Genomic DNA, 23450 nt, shown 5'->3' with positions numbered 1-23450 from the left:
CCTTTTTCTTCACTAAAATGTACATTCCTGACTTTGTAGAATGACAGAAGGAACTTTTGATGTAAAGGCTTCACCATAAACTCCTAAAATATTGATTCCTATTCCTAAATACTGGAATAGGCTGGCTAGTTAAGTAATTCTTGAGTAGCTGTTTATTTTTGGCTGATTTCCTTCCCTCTTGTTTCCCCAAGAGCTATGCTTGGTAGTTTCTTCAGCCTTAAGGGGAAAGTAGCACTTAGTATTATGTTGTGGTATTTATGCCTAGAGGCTTCATTAAGGCCACAAGGTTTGGTTGTGTTGAACAATATGGAGTGCTTCCCCTCCATCTGGTCATGGCCTGCACTGTATTGAGATGCCTGCTGTCCCCTGAAGATGTCCACCTAGTTTAAAAAAATGCATTTTAATTTATGGGGTTTGGGGTCAGAAGGATTATCAACTTTTCTGATACTGTTAATCTATGCATTAGTTTGAAACAGACATGCAATTGCTCCATTAAATAAGTGCCCTGAAACAAGATGTATTTGTGTGGTTTGGTTGTTGGACAGCTTATTTTAATCTTTGAGCTATATCTAGTTAAAATATTGTATTTAAAGTTTAGTAAATGTATGCTATACCTTCTGGAGCCCTTATACTTTGTCAGCTCTATAAATTAACTCTGACACACTGAATATTTTTCACCAGCTAACGTAGCTGTTAGTTAAGTTAAATAAAGGAGAAAAGCCCACATGCTCTCTCCATGCATACAGCTGGACATCTCTGTTAAATTTTTCAACAAAAAAGAAATTTTGATTGCTTTTTAAAGCTTCATGAATACACTAATTGGTGAATCATCTAATGTGCAGTTTAGTTTCAGGAAATATGAAATGGCTTACTAACTTCATGGTTATAAGATTATGCAGACCTTCTGAAAATCTCAGTAAGAAAATGTGTGCAGTGGTGGTGGTTGATATTTTTGGCTGTGAGAGAGGTTGGCTAAAACTCAATGTAGTTATGCACAGTCTGCACTAGTTTATATGGTAGAAACTCCTTTGAAGAATTATCTGGAAGGAAGAAAGAATAATTTTACAGGTTTATCTGCTCTTGGGACCTTATCCAGATTTTGTTAAAGAAGTTTGCAGTCAGGAACCTCTTCTGGATCTGTAACTGGTCCTGAATTCCTGGATAACGTTGGTAGTTGCTTTTCACCCTGTGCTTTTACACAGCCGTGGTTGTTGAATTCTTCAGCCTTAATGTTGGACAGCTGCAAAACATTTAAAGCCTATCTTTGAAAGATTGGGATAAGAAGGAGGGGGAGATGGAGGCTGCCTAGATAAGTAATACTTCTTGGGGACTCTGAAGTATTTTCTTTATGTAGCCATATATGGTGTGTTTCTGGCTAGCTGGATACTACTTGATTATGTACTGTGTTACCAGCTGAGGTATTTAAACCAGTAGTCCTTCCTTGTGAAAGTGTGGGTCTTTCCAGTAGTTGAAGAATCAGATGTCAGGAATTTGCTTTTCTTTTTGCTGCAGCAGAATAAGAAAAATTTCAGTGCAGTGCGTAAGGTCTCTTTGTAAACTCAAGGTTTTTATAATAAATATTCTCACTGTTGTTGAAGATGCATGGAGCATTCTTAGAATGTTGTTGAGTTGCAGTACGTTGTGCAGTACCAGTTTCTTACAGGTAGAAGCTTTTACAGTGTTTGGAAGTGCTTCAGTGATTTCCAATTGGGGTATATTTACAGAGGTGAAATTTGAAAGATTGTTTAAAAATTTAAGTAGTAGAAGCAATCAAAAATAGTTTTTCTGCAGTACTAAATCTGATAACATTTTTGTTCCTCCTCAGCAGAATGAATTCTGATAGTAATTTAATGGTCAGCCTGGCTCCCAGATGAAATCATTTGGGCCTCATTGCTCAAGGCCCAAATGTCAGTCATAGGATTAAGAATTGTAATTCTGGGATAAAAAGGTCTGGCACTTAGCACCCTTTACATATTTCCATTAGGCTAGTAGAGACTCAAGGACTGCAGCTGAATGAATTAGACTTGATCAAGACTGTGATAAAAACTGATTGAGATAATCTCTTAGAGTATTTGGCCTTTAATAATAACAATTTAGGTTGTAGTGATTGCTTATGCCAGTTTGACTTAATTTTCTTTATGGAACTTGGCTAGCTAAGGATGGACATGTTTAATAGGGCAGACCTGCAAGTACCCTGTTTCTTGAAAAGAACTTGAACACCAGACTTCCATCTTCAAGATGTCTCTAACTTCTGATACCTTGAATTCTGTCTGCTTAGGTACATCTGCTTTTATATCTAACTATATACTCTGCCTCTGTACTTTGGGTTTTTGGTTTTGCAGTAAGGCCAGAGCAGCAGAGTCTGATTTACTGACTTGCTTGTGGAAAAAGTACCCATTACTAAACTTTGGTTTTGGAGAGCTTTTGGATTTGGCCTCTGTGAAGAAGGAAGTATTTTATATTATTTTAAGTATCTTATTCCACTAATGCAATAAGAGGTCTCTTACTCTTTTGAAGTAGCATATGGATAAAGTGAATTAATTTTAGACTGCAAATTATCTTTAATCTTCAGTTGACTGGAATCTTTGTGTGATAGATTTGATTAAACACTTATACTGCTTAGTTGATGCTTTGTTTTCTTGGATCTTTAATTTTCACGTTTCTGTTGGGGAATGGTGAATTACATACCTTTTTTTTTAAACATGTTAAGCCTTGGATAGAAAATGGAATTCAATTAAATATACAAATAACATTTTAAAACTGGTTTGTAGTTTATTACTTCAGATGTGCTGGATGAGTAGTTAAACCAGCTATTTTATCAAAACACATTTTTTTATTTAAAATTTGCTCAGTAAGGTAAAATTTCTATTCACTTGTGTCTTACAGTATTTTAGACTTGGTAGATCTCATTTCTTATTCATTGCTCTTACTCATGGCTTGGAAGAGGAAAATAACATGTATTTTTAAGCTGCCAAACAGTTGCAGTGGTAAAATTTTTAATGCTTAAGATTGAGAGGTCTGGTAAGAGGTTATCTCTACTAAAAGAACATTCCTTTCAACTAAAAGCTATCAATGATGGTTTTCAGCTCCCCACTTGTGAGTTGAGGTAATACTGGGTGTGCCACTCTTATAGGCTCCACCAAGAGCCATCTCTCTGTATTGTCACATTATTTACTGCTTGAGTCTTCCTTAGAATTGTGGCTGTTTAGCAAGGGACTTAAGGAGTCCATCCCTCCCAGGGATGGGTACCTGGCTTTGTTAACACAGAAATGATTGTTTTTCCTCGCCTCTTTCCTTTTTCTGAAATAGTATATAGACTGGGTCTCTGCAATCACTTGGCAGAGAACCAGGAGAGATGCTGTCAATGTTCTCTCACTGTGATTGTAGTTAATAAAGCTTCTGTCTGACCTGTGCTAAGTTGTACGTGCATTATTACGCTCTTGGAGTCCCCAGATTCTCAGACACAGTTTCTCACTTTTTTTGTTCAGCCGGTGCATTAAATCTGTGATGTTCTCCTTTCTTTTCTCTTCTGGGTTAGTTGGTAATGGGTAGTCGAGGGAGACCAACTTGCCAGGGAGAACAACTGAGTGCTGGCTTTGGCCTAGGAGAGTAGGCTGGGGTGTGTGATGGGGCGAGGGGGTGCAGAAGGGTGATGGTGTTGGGTTGTCCCTTCAGACTGGAGTGACTTGTTCTCTCTTAAGTCTGTCTCATCTAGCTGTACCCTTAATGTAAGAGAAATCTCTTGAATCCAGTGAGCAGGGTTTCTACTGCCAAAATTTCACTGGGTATTTCTGCAAGTTCTTGTCAGTGGCTTAACTCATTTGGACATTTGACATTCTTTAAAACATCAGCAACAAATATGATCTACTTTGATTTTTGCTTTGTTTATTTGTTTGTTAATAGTAAGTCAAGGCCTTAATGAGATTGTTACAATGCTGGGTAGATTTGAATATAAATTGGATTTAAAGTTTCAGTATCAGACCAGCTTGATCTTCAAAAATGTATGTGGTTTATCTACTGAAGATGTTCCTCATAATTATTGTACTTAAGATCTGGACGCCTTATTTATGGAAGCAAGACATTTGACAACAGGACCTCTGGTTCTTACAGATGTAAGACAAATTAATAATTTAGAGTAAGATTATGAGATTAAAATTTCTGTGAATAATCTTGGAGAATGCAAAGGTACTACCTTTGGATTTAAGGCCCTGAACTGCAGAGTACTGATTCTGTGAGAGGATATCAGGGATGAGTTAATAAATAGTTCACCTGTTCTTGTATTCCTTGCTGAGCAGCATGTATTGGCCAGACAGGTTTTATACTAGGTGTACCCTTTGGTCTGGCCTGTTCTGATGTTATATCCCATTACTGTATTTCAGGAGTGCTTCATCTGCCTGTTAGTATTTGGTGACATTATTGGCTTATAGCTTGGTTTGGCAATTAACAAAATTCTGTCCCATCTTGGATTATGACGTTGCGATTGTTGGTTTCTTTTGACAATTTAGCTATCTTTAGAAGAGAATGTTTGAAATGGACTTTTGGAGAAATCCACATTTATTCTGGAATCTTAACATATTGTGCACTGGTAAAATTGTATAAATACTGATTTTCTAATTCCTATTCACTTACTCACTTTGAGGATGAAAATTTTTTTTGTTCTTTATAATAAAGATAACTTAGCAATTAGTCCTTCAGTATGACAATTCCAAAATAACTTCTCTTACGGTCTTGTATGGTGCTTTCATGTCTCAATTAAAATGTTTGCAAGTTCAGTAAATCCACATGGTAGTCTTTGTTATAGAGGTATTTTTACTGCCCATTGAATTGTGTTCTAGCAAAATTTATTGAATAAAATACAAGGACTCTTTGAGATTGACCTGCTGATCTACTGTTTCCCTTTACTGGAACTAAAACGAGAAAATCTGGGAATCTGTGAGAAGTATAATTTTTATAATGCTGAAACAGTTGTGCTATAAGTGAGAAAACTGCTTTGCCTCAAGTGTCTGTGATGACCAGTGTCAATTCTCATGTGCGGATGATACGGTTTTGTTCCCTTAAATTCCTTGGGGTCTGAGGCATCTGTTAGAGGATTTAGCATTTTTGTTGGTAGAACTGTTAGTCCTTATATGCATATGACATGGTTTTGTTCTCACAAACTCCTTTGGGAGTGAAGCATCTGTTAAAGGATTTTCAGTGTTTCTGTCAGAAGGAATGTGACTAAAACTAAGCTATCAAGTAATTATACTCATCTATAGCTCAGAGTTGCTTGTGTGGATGACTGGTGACCACTGCATTGAACAAGGTTTCTATTTTGATATTTGTCTAACAATTGTGAACAGAATAAATGAGGTTAGGGGCCTTAAGGTCCAGACCAGTAGAGTAATTAGTGTCTGGAAAAGCAGTAGTCATTTTGTATTTTAGATTAAGGTTTGGACTTAGATTCAGAATGGCATGTGGTTTTGGAAAAACATGTTGTTCTCCTGTTGATCATAGAAATGTATGTAATTCAGGCAAAACTGACTTTTTGTTGATTAAACTTATACTTGTTTCCAGGACTAGGTCTGGAAGCCAGCTTCTAGGGGCTAACTCTTAAGTGGTCTGAAAGTTTGAAATCTCTGTGCTTTTGTGTGTTGTTTGATTTGTCCCTTCCCCACATCTATTGATCAGTGTTGTGTTTTTTTGGTGAGTGCTGTTTGGAATTTTTTGCAGCTAGTTTGAATCAGATTTTAAAAATGGAAAAAATTAGCTTAGTAATGTATCATCAGTCATCTTTTTGAGGCTATCTACATTTAATTGATACTTGGAAATCCTTCTTCGTAGTGAGCTCCAGAGGAACTTTACAACCCTGTTTTCAGTGGTACAGTTGGTTTATTTGGGTAGAAAATATTCTCCCTGAGCATCATAGATGACAATAGATAAGCTGAAGATTTGCAGTTATACCTATTTTGTAAATGGTTCTTAAGATACAAATGACTTTTCTTAGTCCTGTAATTTCTTGCTTATAGGCTTAAAAATTATCATGTTATGAAATCACATTTTGCTTCAGTTATGCAAATAATTCCCTTATTTTGACTGTGTATCAGTAGAAGCAAAGACTGCAAAAAATCTACATAGCTCATGAATACTAGAATATGTTTTAAACTTCAGTCAAATATGAGATGAATCAATTTTCTACCATAAGCCAATCATCTCAATGCTAGTAAAGTTAACGTGACATACAAATACTATATCTATGCATGGTTGAGGTATATGTTGTCCCTGTACTTGCTTTAAAGCCTGTCATAAGTGAAAAGAATCTCAATTTGCCAGTTTCATTGACAGAGGCATGTATAATTTCATACAAGTTTCTTAATGGGACACCTACAATGGCATTTTCTGAGAAATACAGAGGCACTAAGATCTTTTTTTTTTTTTTCCTTGTAATCCCAGAGAGCAGTGAGTAAAGCAAACCTGAAAATTATGGAGAAAAGAGTATTATTGTGTGAGGAGATAAAATGCCATAGAGCTGCAGTTCATAATTTGTTCATTACTAGGAAATCTGATAAAATTATATTCCTCTTTTTTAATGTTTTGTTTGACAAAAGTTTGATACAGCAAAGATGTGCAAAGAAATAGTTTTGCTCTTTTTGTTACCTGAAAGAGGCTAGTCTTGTTCAGGATCCACTCTCAATTTTTTCCTGTAAACTCACTGCTTGTCTTATTTTCTGAGTTCTCACAAATGTTCGGCTTGGTTTCGTCTGTTACTCACAGACTTGCTTTTCTTTGTACCATTAAGTTTTAGCTCTAATGCCAAAAAAATCTACTTTGCAATTTCATTTTGGCTGACTTGGAGAGGGTCAGTAATTATAGTTACTGTTTCCAGCAAGTTGAGTTTTCCAGCAGTCTTTCTATGAAGAATGTGACTGTGGATTAATTGAACATAAAAATGAGTCAAAACTTTATTTTTGCCAAAGGCAAGCATAGGAGTAGGTGCTAGTAAGGTTTTCAAAACTGTTACCTAGGTAATTTGTAGATCTACTGTGAGTTGTTGCTCAAGGAAGTATAAAACTGATTTAATTTAGTGAGAAAATTATTGAGGTACAGCTTACTTGTAAAATAGATAGCAATTTTGTGGAAGTCTTTTAATTTTCACTCCTGGAAAAAGTCAATGTCGAGTCATTTCTAAAGCCTACTTACTGCCTCTAAGCTTCCTGCCAACAGTGAGGTTGTCATCTCTAAAGCATGGTACCCTGTCTTTTTTCAAGTTAATCTGAATTCAGAGAGGACAGTAAGTTAACAGTTGTTGATTTAAGAATATGCTGACATCATGGATGACATACCTAACAGAATTTCTTTTCTTCTGCCTTGCTAGTTTACGCACATTCCTTCGGTGTCCTGGAGGGACTGAGGAGGCAACAGTGGTGCTCTGCGGCAGTAGGATGACGTACTTTAGTCATTGAATAGTGTGTGGATAGTATTCAGCTGATGCCTCTCTTCTGAAGGATATTTTAGTTCTGTGGTTTCATTAATCACTGTAAGTTTTCCTAATGCTCAGCATGCACTTTTATAAAAATGCTATAGTACCGGTATAAGGAATGATCTAGAGGGAAGCACTTTGCAAACAGAGCTGAGTTTGTTATTAGCATGGAAAAGTAGTCTTGATCTTAGCTGTCATTACTGTGCTGTCAGAAACCCTCATGGTTTGCATATAGCAGGAGTTAGGGTGGTGTTACAGATACAGCTACATTGGCAAAAATTCTGGTCTTTGTTTTGGGACCGTGATGGAATCCAAATCAGGAAAAGAATGTCAATGTACAAAGCTACCACTCTTACAAAATCTTACTAGGTAGGCCTACCAATATGGCATTGTTTGCAAATCCCTTAAGCAAAGATGAATCCACTGCTTCTAATCCTTGTTTTCTACTCATTTAGCTTTGCATGTGTATTTTATAATCTTTTTACTAATTTTGGAGTTGAGCCATGTATTTAACTCTAATGGGAAGTGACTGTACTTCAACATTTGGATCCATACATAATGGACTTCATTACAGGAGCTAAGCCTGGGGCTCAAATAAATGCATGTAGAAAATTGCTACTCTAAAGGCTTTGCAAGCATACCTATCCTGTAAGTGCAGAAATTGAATTGATAGGAGTAAACTGTGTGTTCATGTACTTTGGTTGTCATATGGGAGTGCACAGAAAGAAGATAGACTTGAGCCTCCTTGGTGAGGAGCCAGCATCAAGGGAGTGTGTCGTAAAGTGAGGGAGGAGAAGGAGGTGAAATCAAGTTCTCTGTGTGTGGAGTCTGCAGAGCTGAAGCTTGCAGCGTGTCAGTAGCAGCACAACCGCTGGTGGTGGGGATGCCAAACTTGTGTGTGATCCCTGGGCTGTAATGTTGTGCCAACAGGTGAAGCTGTTAAAAGTATTATTGCTGCTTTTTGTGTCTTTCTCCCGTCTCCTCAGGTAGAAAGGACGTATGGCCATGGAAATCTGTTGTGGGGGAAATCTGTTGGGGGAACACATTAAAGTCCTTGAATGCATCTGGAGGAGGGCAACAAAGCTGGTAAAAAGGGCTGGAAGGAATGTCCTGTGAGGAGCAGCTAAGGACTCGTCTAGTTTGGAGAAAAGGAGGCTGAGGGACAACCTCATTGCTCTCTACAGCTTCCTGAGGAGGGGAGGTGGAGAGGGAGGTGCTGAGCTCTTCTCCCTGGTATCCAGTGACAGGATGCATGGAAATGATTCAAAGCTGCACCAAGGGCGGTTTGGACTGGGCATTAGGAAGCATTTCTTTACTGAGAGGGTGTCAAAACACTGGAACAGGCTTCCTAGACAGGTGTTCGATGCCCCAAGCCTGTCAGTGTTGGACAATGCCCTTAATAACATGCTTTAACTTTTGGTGAGCCCTGAAGTGGTCAGGTGGTTGAACTAGATGATTGTTGTAGGTCCCTTCCAACTTAAATAGTCTGTTCTATAAAACAAACAAACAAAAAAACCCCAACAACAAACAACCAGTATTTAGACAAAGGTATAACTTTGGACCAGGGGTAGATATATTCAAAGGTATTCCGGTTTTAGGCTGGCTGCATGTGGTGCTCTTCTTGTGATACTTCAGATATCTTTAAATTGCCCATAGCGGAAGTTGAGCAATAGTAACTGGATGTAAAGAGTTAGTGGCCATGGCTGTTTCTGTTTTTATTTATATATGATTTGAGGTTATAGAATGTCCAGGACTGCTTGGAAGAGACTCAGAAGAGTGGAAAAAACCCTCCATCTGTTTTCAGTAATAAGAAAATATTGCCTTCTGTATATGTCCATGTTGCTTCACTTTCTTGTTCTCTGCCAACACTCAGTACTCTCAGGATGGAGTATACCATTGTACAAGATGAAGGCTTGTGAAGTCTTTTAGTTGAGTAATATCTCTGAGGCTTGCAAACGTCACTCTGATTTTCATTTCATATAATATTTTCTGGAGAAAACAAGATGGCATAGAGTGTTAATGTTACCTCATTTTAATGAGTAAACAAATAGTTGGAGTTCTTAGAGAGGAAGGTAGTTTTGTGGTTTATTTGTGTTTGTGGATCATCCTGCTCTGTCGTGTCACTGAACCTGACATTGGCCATTATGCAAGTAACTCTGAGAGTATCTAGTTGTTCACCCATCAGTTTGCAAACTCTTAATGGACAATTTGAATATTTGTGATTCTGTATCATTGACAAAGTGGCCTATGTGCATTGTTCCGTGAGTGAGAATGGGAGTTCACACAAGTCAGTGTTCCCACTGGTGGTCTTCCTTCATATCTTACTTCCATAGATAATGGGAAGTATTAGAAAATTTTCAAGAGACGCTATATTCAGTTGTTTATAACTTTGCTGAATTCTGATCTCTTGGACTGAAATACTTTATGCCTTTTCTTTGCCTTGAGTTTAATTTTGTTTAAAGCTTTCAGCTGTAATTCTTCATTTGTTTTCAGAAACAAAACTGGAATAATTGTCTGTGCCATTTTTTTATGGCAGTCGCTTTGAAATATTGTAGTGCACCTCTGAACTGGAACATCTACTTGGAATTTGTCAGTGGGTGACGCCTGGCTTGAGCTCTAATGTTTTAATTTTGTATGAAAATCTGCCAAAATTGAGCCAATTCTCTTTTTGAGAATTTGTGATCTGGACGTGGCAACATTTCTTTGTGGAATTCCCTGGAGAGTGTCTGCACTCTGTATGCTCAGCAGGATTTTTCATTCAAGTACACCTCTGGACTTCAGTAAGCTGTGCAGAGGCTGGGAACCAGAATTGTCTCAAGTTAATTAGTGGGTCGAAGGGGGTCTTACGACACAAAGCCTGGTGGGACATCTCTGAGAGGCAGCCCTGGCCCACGTTGGCTCTGGAATCATGAACTCATTCCTCCTCCTTTCCTGTCCCATCAGCTCCCCAATACTTCCAGAGCCCTACCAACACCTGTACTGTTGACTGTGGTTTTGACTGTGTTAAGACCTCCTTTAGAGAAGGTGAGGTATCCATACTGGGCTAAAGCTTGGCTTCTCCTGTATGCAGATACATTACTTCTGAGCATAACAAGGATGCCACTTGTCATACTAATGTGTCACTGTGGGTCGTAGAGAGCGTACTGAAGCGCTTCATACCAGCAGGATATACATGTTTGGTCAGTACTGATTGCTGTGGCACTCATAGAAAAAACTTCAATCAGATTCTTTAGAGACCTTAACAGATAAAATCTGGAAAGACTACTGAAACAATGAACCTAAAATTTTTTTACTTCAGGAGTTCCAAAGTGGATCAGGTTTGGCTGTACTTCTATAAGGATGGTCCATACTTCCTGAATTTATAAGGTGAGGAGGTAGCGTTTTTTAAGACAGCCAAAATGTTGTAGGAAAAATGTCCAAAAAAGTTACAACTTCACCTTTGAAAGAGCTATTTTAGGTAGCTACATGGCCTGTAACATTCAGACCAAATCAGAAAGCTACAGAAAGCCACTGAACGTGGTCTGATAATAGGAAGCATTAGGTGATGGTAATAAATAAATTATTTTAAAAAGGGGAAAAAATGTTTTGAAAGGCATGTCCCTCTTATTGGGAAGAAGACTTTAAGCCCACTAAGTAGGCTGAATTTCTCTGCTGCTTTTGAGGTGGCTAGTTCAAGCTTTAGGAAAGATGGCCTTGCCTGTTGACACTGTACAGCTAAAAGTATCCTTTTAAAATTCATGTCCCCTGTAGCAAAATCCATGTCGATTATGTAGATGCTTGAAGTTGTGTAAGATAGCCTTCACTGAGTTTTAAAGCTTCACAGGAACTTAGTATCCAGTTGAGCAGGAGTTTCTTTTCCGTTTTCATTCAGTATAGGAGAGAACAGACAGATTTTACTGAAAGATGTTCTAGTCTGGCTGCTTATCTTATGAAGGTAAATCATTTTTCTTCAAATCATGATGGATTTTAAGTTACCTACAGGTTAGTCCTGTATGCCTATGTGCCACTGATGACAGTGCTATCGGAAATTTGCAGTCTTAGGTACACTAAACAGTGTTCTCTGGTTTTCCCCTCCTTCCCTCCACCTGACTGGTAGACTCCCTTCAGGTTTGGGGGATGCTCAAGCTGTGGCTAATCATGGGTACCTCAAGAATTTCTTAGTTTTCATCTACAGATGCATGTTTTCCATCAGGAACTCCTGGCCACTATGTGACAGTAGCTAGATGTGGAAACTGCCACGTGTCTCCTATGATAAATTGAGGAACCTTACATTTCTATGTCAAGAATCAAATTATTTTTCATCATGGAGGATGCTTAAGGATCATAACTTCCTGAAATTGTTTATTGAACAGGTTGTCCCTGTCTTCTTGAAAATGTTTATGTAGATTGTCTGGTATTTTAAGTAACAGTTGAATGCCTTTTTGAAAAAATGAAGAGGAATAGTTCTTGTATTTTTATGTTAATAGTTTTTCCTGTTAGTGTTACGGCTCCTAGATCTTCTGAAATGTACAGTGTTTTTCTATGTGAGTCTTCATCTCAAGGCTTCATTTTATCTTTTTGCTGCACAGTTATAACTTTCATTTAATAAAACATGTTTCCTGGTATGAGGAGAATCTGGTTTAGCATTAAGGAGTGGGGTTTCACAGAAATGGCTGAACCAGCATTAACATCTTGCTGTTGCTGGTACAGATGTTTCTTCTCCCTTTCTCTCTTTGCATAAGACCCCCAAGCTACTCCTACTGTCACAGTTGCTTGTCTCTTCTGGCTGTTTTCTCCTAGCTGAAGTGCTGTTTGCCTGTCTGGTGCTTCCATTAATTAGCTTATAGTGAAAATAGAGGCCAGATGAATGTTGGAACTGATGCAGAGGGGTGGAAGGGAAGCAGGAGTATCCCTTTTAATAGCAGCAAAGCAATGGTAGGTTAGTTATCATGGACTATCACCCTTAGGGTGCACTGGCTATGGCTAAATTCTGTTAATGAGAAACAATGTAGACACACCTGTGCTCTTCTGTTTCTTTCATGCAGGGGATAGTAAATTATCACCTCAAGCTGATATGGTGAAATGGCATCAGTCACTCACTATGTCTCCATTGTGTTTTGGGGTTTGTTTGGTTTTATGTGTGGGTTTTTTGGTTTTGGTTTGTTTGTTGTTGGTTTTTTTAAAATACCCACTCTCTGAGAAGTTCATCATCCAGTGATTGTTGTGTGATTTAGGTTTGCTCAGTTTTATGTGGTGCTGCAAACTTCAGTCTCATGCAGGTAGTGCTGTTGTAAAGATTAATTTTTCTAGTCCATTCCATTGCTGTGTCTTCAAGGAGTTCCTGCAGCCTATAACTTAAACTTACCTGTATCAGACAGGAGCTCATAGATACTTGGTGGCTTTCCAGTACTAAACGAGCTGTTGTGTGTGGGTATTACAGTGGTATCACCGGTTAGTGAGATGCCTTTTTCAGATAAGCCATTTTCATCTTGATTAATAGGAATGCATGTTAGCTAACCAGTGGGTTATTGGTCTATGACTAGGTCTTGGTGCAACAATCCTTAGTGAAAGCTGGAGTCAGCTTTAGGATTAGGTAGAAGACATCAAAAGGCAAAGCATTTATGTATTTTATTTTCAGAAGAATTTAGGAACTAGCCAAATGTACATTTTTCTTAGAAAATTCTCATCCTGTGGGAGCTCACTTATTTAACATAGACAGGTGCTTCTTTGCTAGAATAAGCATTTCATTCAAATAGTTTTGATGTAACTGATTGCATTATGTAAGGCCAAGAAGATGTAGCCACATCTTGACAGAAAGTATCACTTCCTTTGCATCTTACTATGTAGTAGGATCCAGCTCCCTGAAGATAAGATAGTAACATAATAATCTAGTTAACACCTCAGTTGTAATGGGCTGAGGCAAGATGCTTTTAAGAGGAAAGACAGACCTGTTTTCTTATCAATGATTGTTCAGTTTCTCTAATGCATAGCCTGTGCATATAGTCGTAGTCTTACATTTTTGACAATTTGAAGAGTTAGATTTTTTTTTTGCTTGAAGCTTTTATGGTACATCCTAATACTGTGTTTTGAATCATGGGCATTCTTGTGTGGCACAAGAAAAGTTGCTTTTTTAAAAAATTTAAAAATATGGAAGTCTCCTTATTCATGAGTAGACAACAATTACTCATTAGTCATCTTTGTGTAAAGGTGCAGAATACAGGAAGAGAGCAGATATTGCAAGGAGCTGGATCCTTTACTGTGCTGTCACTCGTAAGAAACATTTTTTTTTGTTATTGTTAGAGCAGTAACTCTAAATTTAGTAACTTATAATCTCATTGCCCTGAGCTTTTTCTTTTTAAAGATTGCTAATGGATCTTTGTATTAGTACTGTTTAACATCACTATCAGTTAAAGGAATGGTACAATTGTTTATATAATGTGTTCAATTAAAAACAGAGCAGCATACTCCATGGCTCCTAGGGTGATTTTGTTATCGTGATACCAGTGGTTTGACTATCAAGCAGTTCCATTACAATCTCTTGTTTTCACAAACACTGTAATTCTGCATATCTCCAGTTATTTAATTTATGGAAATAGTCATGCTACTGTACGTTGTTGGAATTCTTGACTAGCAAGCTACAAGTAGAACATCTAAAACATGAAACTTGTCAGAGGCATAGATAAAGTCTCTGCTGAGCACTTTGCTTTATAGAAATTCAGTTCTGACTTTTCAATATTTATACTTAAACTGTCTTGCACAAGAAATAAAAATCTGAAGTATATTGATGTCATGTATATATTATATAAATTTTTGTGTGTGTGCATATATAATTAGACACTTGTAGATTCAATAATATAAGACTCTGCTAAGCTAACAAACTGATTTTTTTTTTTCCTTACTCCTAAGAAAAATCTCCCTACTTCAGGGGCTGAACCTCGAACGCTAATGGTTTAATTTTTTTTTTACCCGAGTTTTAATATTGCAAAAAAAACAAAGGGCAGAATTTCAGAAAGCTTCACAGTCACTGAAATCATGATTCCTAGTAGAGGTCAAAATATGTTCTAAGTGTCTTTTCACACTTCTGGAAGTCCGACTTGAAGTCCCTCATGTAGCCTGCTTTTAGCTAATTTCTAGAATGTTGGGGTTTTCTTTACTTGTTTTCCCTTTCTTTAAAGATGCTCTGTAATTTGCTATGTATCATACGCTGTCATTGCCCATGTCAATATTGATGCCATTGTCATATGTCCAACATACAGAATACCCAGGACAGTCTTAGTTTTGATTTTCTGGAATATTAGGCCATAATTTTAAAGTTATAATAGCACCTTTAGTTAATTTTTTGGTGGCATTTGAAACCAAAATTTCAGTTCTGCTGCAATTTAATAATAGTGCTCGGATGTTGCAGTTGGCAGTGCAGCAGCATGACCCTGCACAGCAAGGCTTGGTGGGCGTGCAGTGGCAGAGCTCACAGGTACTGAACTCTAAAGCATGGGTTTCTTTCAGCTGGAAAGTTGCAGAAAGATGTTTCTGATAGCTCTAACTGGGTATAGTCTAGGATAAAGTTGCCTGTGGAACAAAGTGAAAACACGAAACAGGCTAGACCTACTGGCAGCCTTCCAGCTCCTTCTCCTTCTTCTTTGCAGGGTTTATATTCTTTTACCTACCCCGGCCCAGCCTAGGGAACCAGGTGCTTGCTGCCAATTAGTCTTGTCAAGACAGCCCAGAGCTTCTTTTGACAAGCCTGACTGCTGACAGCAGCTGTGGGGTAGTCTTAGGCAGGATTTTAACTCCTTGCTTGCCAAATACTTTGCAGGTTAAATCCCCTGGTCTCACTCTGCAGTTATTCAAATATGCTTCTATTTATGAAAACATGTTTTATACAGAAACTGATCTAAGATTGCTAGTGGTGCTATAGTGATAGAGTTTACTTGTTAAAGTTCTGGCATGACAGAATGTAAGTTGGGAGTTAAGTCATTATGAAGGTCACTTTATAAATTTGTGGATGCTATCAGAACTGTCCATCCCAGGCCACCTTCTACTTCACGTAGAGTGTAGTTGTAGCCAGATAAGACACCCCGCTGGTCCAGCAGTTTTCTCCCCAGTAGCTTGAAGTTTAATCTCTCTTCAGTATTGCAGTGGCACAAGGGAATCTGACCAATTTACATGTCATCTGTTAATGTAGCTGTACTATAAATTGTAATTAAATGTTTATATTTTTAAACATTACAAATAAGTTATGTTGCTGCAAAGAGCAGCTCATTTTTAGTTGTGGAATTTTCCTGAGTTTTCTTGTCTTTTACACGTGCATATGATCTTGCTACTATCGAGTGCTTTGCTCCAGTAATGTTAACAGTGAACAAAGAATACAGATGCTATCCATAAACCTGAATGGGTGTTTTAATTTCATCAAAAATAGTGAATTTATGAACTGAGCGACTCATAGTGCAAGAGACTTTTATTTTTTCAAGTGCATGTGGCAATATTTAGTCTTCAGGTTAACACTAACTTCTTTAATTGCAGTTCCTAAGAAATCACAGCTTAGGCTGTCACTCTTCTCAGTTGTTGTGGTTCTAGAAACTTTTGGGTCCATTTCTCTCAAATTCGAAAGAAGGGTGCCTGTTTTTAATGTCTTGCAAATTGCATGAATAGCAATACTGCATTTTCCTATGCAGTCGCCGTTGTAGATACATCAATTCAATCAATTTTAAGAGGTGTCAGCTAGCTTGTTTGCATTGGAGAATACGATCTTTTGCTTGGTCAGATAGAAGGGAAATGGGAGGTAGCTGCGTGCATGAGAAGAGCTCTCTGTGTAAAGGAGATTCTTGTAAGCTGGTGCGGGACAAGGGTACTATGGCCAGGGAGAGGCATTAGACAGACTTGCGGTTTTGAAAAATGTAGTGAGAAGAAACAAGACTGTTAAAACAGTGTAAGTTGATTTCAGAACAGGAAACTGATAGAGGAACGATCTGTTTACAAAATAGCCAATTTTCAATTGAATGAAATGCTCTGTTTGCAAAATAGCTTAAATTGGATGTTTCTGCTGAGCTAGTGAAGGATGTGGGATATGATTGACCCATCTTTTCAACTTGGCTTCCAATTTTCTTTGCTTTTAGTGAGGCATAGCTATTAAGGTATGCTTTTCCTTAACTCAGAACTCCCAAGAATTACATACAAATAACCATTAGATAACTCTCTATATCAGTGTGAGGCCTGTTTATATTTTAGAACTTGATAGAGAAGGATATGCTTCGTTTAGTGTTCTTAAAAGTAGAAACAAATTCTGCCCTGCTAGGGGAGAGCTTCGTAACTTTTTCTCAGTACTTACAGCTTTTGCAGAGGTCTTCAAGAGGACTGGAACCATTTATTCTACCCACATAATTTTAGAAAAGTATATTGGCAGCTTCTGTTTGAGGAGAGTTAAACATAGCAGTACAGAAAACATTATTTCAGCATAGTCGCCTAGTGTTATCTTCCATAGTGGCTACCTTACTTTGCTATAACTTAATGCTTTTTCTTTTACTTTTTTGAATGATAAGGTGAAGTTAAGAGTTGCCTACTTAGGGTGTGTGGAGATAAGTTAAAGGAAACTGCTTCTGTTTATTGTTGCTTGTGTGGATTTACATGTTGTGATGAGTGGCCATCAGGATACTGCCTAAATGATTTGAGGGTATCTTTACTTGGAATTAATATGCATCATTGTCTTGAATTTGCAGAGCTTCTACCATAGGTATCTACCACTATGTGGAGTTCTCAGTAGATCTGTGTAACATCATTTCTGTATTAATATCTGAAATTTATGTTCGTTTCTGTGATCCTTAGGTAGTTAGAAATACTAGCTTTGTTCATGATGGTTGTATTATTATCCACTAGATTTGTGTAAGTACAAGGAAAAAGAGTACATCAGAAACAACTCTTTATTTTTGGTTCAGTGTTCTTCATGTTCTGTTCTTCCATTGATGGTTTTTCTGTTTCAGGGATTTTAAATTTTCTGAACAGAAAAGAAATGCATGGCAACTGTACAGTATTTTCTAATGTAACACGTGAACACACATAGTCCTGACATTGTCCTTTTTGAACCTCAAAGCTTAGTAAGGGTCTACAGGGATGTATCCCACTGTTCAAAGTATCTTGGAGCGATATTTTTGAACTGACATTACCAATGTGTAGCTGCTTGGAAAGAAAGTGGCAGAACATCAGCTATCCAAGCTAAGACTGCTTTTTTGCTCATTGTGAATCTGCACGGAGGAGGGGGAGGAGATTACTACTTACTTTCAGGTTGGAACAATGGCAAAATATCATTATTTTTCTTTGACTTGACAGTCTGCCAGCTTAAGTCCTTGAAACTTGTTGCTTTCTCTGTGTTTTAGCAGGACACATCAAGCCAACTCAGCATTTTATTTTTGAAGTAAATGTTTTCAGTGGCTAAACTTTCAACATGAATGTTCAAAGCAGCAGCTTAAATAGAATCCTAATCTCTCTCGTCATAGCCAGAGCCCCACAGTTGATTAATATGTAGACTTCAAATTGAGATTTCTCTTCAAAGTAGCCGTCTAAGGTCTTAATATCATGAGCAGAACTAACCAGTGCTGCTGTGGAAGGAAGCAGTCTTGCCCTGGCTGCTGCTTCCTCCCTCCTCATCCGCTCCTCCCTTGTGTTAACATGAATGTTTATACAGGAGTAATAAACCAGATGGAGTAAATGATTGAGACTTTTTCTGAGAATTCATTTTAATCTGGATCAGTTCCTTGAGCTGGTTGACTGAGCAGCCATATGGTGTACAGACCACCTCTGCACCAGCACAGGTGGCCAGGAAGAGGCTGGCGCCATTTCTTTTGGTTGCAGTGCTGACTTAAGCCAATTTTGTGTGTTGTTGGAATTACAGCTCAGTATCCTTTACCTCTTCTTGGCAGGTTTGAGTTTTGATTTGGGGGTTCAGACCTTCAGATTCTTCTCCCTATGCAACAGCACTTCCAAATTATCTGAGCCTGCTAGGAAAAAAACCAGTAGTACTTTGCACTAGTAAGGCTTTCATGGCCACATGAAACATTTGGCCCCTTTACCTTGTCTAGTTAAAAAAATAACAGCCACCTCTATCTTCCAGCCCTACAAATCAGTTCTTCAAGCTGTCTGCAATGAGCAAATTTTTGTGTGTGTGTAGAAGAATGCATGGTTCCACTTAAGCCAACATACTCCTTTTTTTTTTTTTTTTTTTTAAGAAATGTTGTCTCTAGTATTACAGTAGTAATTCATTATTTCTGGAATGTGTATTGGAAGGGAGGAAACTGCTTTGTAATCCTTAGTATTGCCCTTTCTTCCGTCCTCAAGTGGGTTACTTTGAACAGTAGGTGTTTGCCAGCCTTATTCATTTTGACTGAATAAGGTTGCAGAGTGCTGATGTGAGCAGCTTTGTTAGTGCATCCCTAGGAGCAGTAGCCTATAGCAGGCATTTGGCAATGTGCAAATAGGACATTAACCTTTTCAGGAAGCATACTTTAATGGAAGCAAATGTCTTTAATAATGGAGTCTCTCGTCATGGCTAAGTGAATCATTTTAAAGTAAGGAGCAATCCAAATAGAAGTGTAGTCTCCCTCCATTCCTTTTACTTCTACCTCCATGGTCCAAGGTGATGTGCACCAGTGTCGCTGACTGTGTTAGCCTGCTTGCCTGTGTGGGCTCCTGCTAGCGTTGAACTAAACAGTGGGCGAGGAGCAGAGAGACTCTGATTTCTCCCCTCCCTTCCTTTCCCCCCCCTTTCAAGTTACTGTTTTCTTGACTTGGAAGAATTGTCTGGTTTTGTTTTCCTTCAGTGTTTAGTCCTTGTTATCTTTCAATGTTTTGAAGCTATCATCATGTGAAAAATATCAAAACAAAGAATCTTGTAGATTCTTGGTTTTGAAATAAGCATACTATACCTGCTTTGTAAGGTGTCACATGTGATGCAGTGTATCAGCTTTTGTGAAGATGGTACATTTTTAGGAGTCAATATTTTGAATGTAATTTACCTAATTTTTGAATTCAACTAATTTTTGAATTGGGTAACACTGTGAAATGAGTGTATTATCTTTAGGACAGAGTACAGCCTTGGCTTTGAATGTTCCTCCTAGGAGGTCACAGGCAGAAGGCTCCAGCTAGATCTTGTGACCATTCTGTCAAGAGTGGTCTGAGTTTTCACAGTAATTTATTAATATGTGATAGTTCAAGATTACAAAGAGGTTTTAACTGTTGTCTTTATTTAAATCATATTACACAAATGGTTTTCCTATCTCTCTTTGTAGTTTCATCATTTTTACGCTCAAAATACTTGAAGACTACACTCATGCAAACTTCATGGCTTTGAACGTCTCTACATTTACTGCAAATGGGAATATAGCATTAAGATACTACTGTTCATTGCTTCTGTAATCCCTGTAGAGTGCTTACTACCTGTTGTTTTTTTAAGATAACGTATGCCCATTTAAAGTAGATAGAAATATTTTTTAGCTGAAAAAAGATTGGTTTAGGAACATTAGTATAACTTTTCTTTTTCTGAGAAAATCTACAAATTGATGAATTCACTTTGTGGATTTTGGTGGAATCATATTTATTTTCTGTTTAGGCTAAAATAACCACTGGCAGTGCTCCTTTGTAAAACCAGGATGGCTTTAGGGCTAGTTCAGAAGTAATTTGTATTTTGTCAATCTTCACGCTGTCACAAGAAATCTGTGAAACCACACATCTGTTGCACATTGATTTAAACTAATTTAAAATTACTAGATGGAATATTAAATATTTTACCAATGACTTAAGTTTTATTTTAACACAAGGTTGAGAGGTTTAACTGAGACAGTCACCCAAATTCAAGAAACTGTTTTCCATTAGTGAAGGATGGTTCCCAAAGCAACCGCTCCCTCCGGAGCCACTGGGCAGCCTGTCCGACAGGCTGTGTCAGCTGGCTGGCAGTGGGGATGCGATACGTTGACTGTTCATGTTTCTGAGCAGAACTGAGGAATAATAGTGATGTATAAAGTTAAGTACTGTTGTGTATGAAATTTCAAGATAAGCGTCTTTGTCCCTTTTGTATTTTTAATGAGTTAAAATGGTTAGCATGCAGCCCCTTTGCCACCTGTGCCCAGTAAAACAGCATTACTGGTTTTATTCAGAATGCAAGTTATTTCTTCAGAGGCCTGAATGACCTAATGTTTTAAGTAAGGCTTTACTGAAAATTGTAGAGCCCTTACTCTAGCAACTTTACCTTTCGTTTGCTCTGTTAAGGCCTTGCTATGAACCAATTATAGTATGTTCTATTGTCTTGTGTTTGTAGACTTGCTAGGAACCTAATGGGGAAAGAAATGGGTATAAATGTCAAAGTTGCACAAGAACTTTACATTTGCTTTTATCTTCGTTTTCTACTAAGATTTTGTACTTGTAACTCTGTTGCTCTCTGAAAAGGTTACTTTTATGGAATCTTTCAATAGTAGTAGTATGGCCTAACTTTAAAAGTGTTTCAATGATTTTAGTGCTTCCTGTGGTGAATGGAAACTAATAATGTTTAGTACTTTTCTGCCATTACTCTGGAGTTTCTGCCTGGGAATATTAACTTTTAATATTCACCTAGTGATTGCTCAACCCCACAGTTTTTTATTCCAGTAAATATACATCATACTTTAATATTTTTCTTCCTGTTCTGCATGTGAAACGTTAACATAAGTTCTCAATGTTTTCTGTTAACTCTTACTGCTGTCCTGGGCTTGGTTCTAGTGTGGAGAAGCAAATTATTCTCCTCTGTCCTGTTACCATTAGACTTCTGACAGTGGTGCGAGCATACTAAATCCCTCAACTCTTGGATTTCTGAAAAACAATGGTGATTATTTTACAGAAATGCTGACCTACTCTTTTAATAAAGAACTTGTCTTGTATTCCACTTTCCCATTTTTAGAATCATGGTTCATATTCCTCTTGCTTCACAATCATATAACATCCTTGTGGCAAGTGCAGCAGTTGCTTACCTGGAAAAGTAATATTAGAAAAGTGTGTATTTTTAGCTGCCTTTTGATGTGATGTAGCAGCTGGAAACAAGGAGGAGAGGCAGTATGAGGTGATCTGACAACACTGCCAACCACAACTTGGGAACCACCGCTTTGGACTTGAGACTGAATGTGGGAAAACCATTTTTACAGGCCTGAGTATGCCTATTGTGCCTGGCACTTCAGATGCTGTGGCTTTGCTCTTGGTTCTCAAAAGCTTCATTTGAGGGTTCTCTCATGGACTCTATTTGACAAATATTGTTAATGGATGAGAAAGGTTCTCTGAAGCTTTTTGTTTATGTTAATATGCATAAACAAATATATAATGAGCAGGCAGTTTCATGCACAAATTTAAGATACAATTAGTAAAATATCCCTTTGATACCAGTGACTAATTGTAAATATCTAAATTAAAAGATATTCTAACCACTAACAAAAATACTCTTTTTGTCTTTGTAGTAATCATGTCCACAACTCAGAGAAGGAAACTAGCAAGTTCATGTTGAGGTATATGCTCAAGACAAGATACAGTGACTCATATGCTTTTCTGGGTAAGAAGGGTATCTATATTCTCTTGAGTATGACGAAAAGTAGTTAAACCTTTTAAGTTTAACTTTTGAAAAGTACAGTCTGTCAAGCCAGTACGGTGGGGGTTTTGTGGGTTGGGGGTTTGTTGTTTGTTCTTGAAGCTTTCTGGGCAAGTGTAGAGAACTTTCCACCCGTCTAACAGCCTAAAGACATTCTAGACTAATAGTGCAAAGGAAGAGCAATAATGAGCAGTTTAGAATAAAAGACACCACTGAATAGTGTATGACTGTTTGGTTAGAAAGTAATTCCAGTTCATTGTCGAAAGGATGTGTGCTGTTTCTAGCCTGATTTCCCAAGGGAATGGAGGTTATATACTCTCTTCTTTTTCCCTTCCCCAAAATTTTAAACATCTCTGTGACTAGGAAGAGAAAGAAGTGTACAACTCGAGAGAAAAGTGGGTAGAAGTCAACCTTATATACTCTGTGTTGACAGGCTGGCAGCCAGCAAGCGTATGCTGCCTTCTGGTCAGCGTGGATATTCTGAGACACCGCAAACAGCGATGATTATTGCGATGGCGTGATACATGGTTGTATGATTCCTACAAATCTGTATGTGATCTGCCTTTATTAGTTCTGCTGCTCTTAGAACTCCCCCAGTCCCCCAGCTTGGGCCAGACAACTCCAGAAAAAACAAATTTAGGAGGTTTTTTTAGTCAGGAAGACATTCCTTGCTCATTTGCTTACGGACTTTCACTTTTACATATGCACAGAACTCTATAGCATCTTCTATGTATAATATTTATCTGCAAGTGTCTCCCTCCTTAATAACTACTTAGGTGTTGTTCGGATTGTCATTAGCACTGTGTTCTAGGTAATTTATTACCTAATTACCATGGCAACCAGTGATTGCCAGAGACTGTTAAGGCCTGGTTCTCCCACTTCCCTGCATCCACACTAAATTAAGTCTTACGGTTTTATTTTATGCAACTGGATGTAGATACCTAGCTTGCTGGGTTTACTGAAGTATCTGAGGAAGGAGTGGGGAAGAAAGCTTTTGCTTTCTGTTCCTGTAACAGTTAGGTGTTTCACTTTCATTATCATTTCATCATTTTCATGTAAGCTGTGCCTCTGACTCTTCCCCAGTCTCAGTGGATTATGCTATAAAGTCATGGGCTTACAGCTGTGCTTCTATCTTAAGGGACTCCTAGACTGGATCACTAGAGTATTGCTTGCTTGTTTACCATCCACATTATTTCATGAGACCCAGTGCATTTGATCACTGCTTCAGATTCCTTTCTAGCTGTGAACAGAAAAGAACTGCAACAACAGAGGAATGTTGCTTCAAAATAGTGTTTCCAAAGAGCAGAGCAGTTTCCGTTAAGAATTAAATTAGATAAGATAATATGTTTTAGTCCTTTAAGTTTAGCACTTCTCTCAGAACTTAATTAGATCTAATTTAGCTTGGCATTGTCTGACTTTTTTTAG

General features: G+C 37.9%; 1 protein-coding gene across 3 annotated transcripts in view; it reads left to right on the top strand.

Moving 5' to 3' along the window:
* The window catches only part of SOCS5 (suppressor of cytokine signaling 5), a 36241-nt gene that overhangs the window by 3631 nt on the left and 9160 nt on the right, over window positions 1–23450 (top strand). Inside the window, exons 1-2 of one of the 3 annotated variants that reach the window (XM_074863539.1) lie at window positions 7391–7513; window positions 21898–21989. The exons of 1 other annotated variant lie outside the window; for it this stretch is intronic. The gene's annotated coding sequence lies outside the window, so the exon portion shown is untranslated. Of the gene's footprint in view, window positions 1–7390; window positions 7514–21897; window positions 21990–23450 lie in introns of those variants that run through there. One more of the 3 variants, XM_074863538.1, reaches the window with a different exon arrangement.

The sequence above is a fragment of the Strix uralensis genome, chromosome 3 (assembly GCF_047716275.1).
Source record: "Strix uralensis isolate ZFMK-TIS-50842 chromosome 3, bStrUra1, whole genome shotgun sequence".
NCBI lineage: Eukaryota > Metazoa > Chordata > Aves > Strigiformes > Strigidae > Strix > Strix uralensis.
Note: the sequence above shows the minus strand (reverse complement) of the source record. Positions and strands in the feature narration are given on the sequence as shown.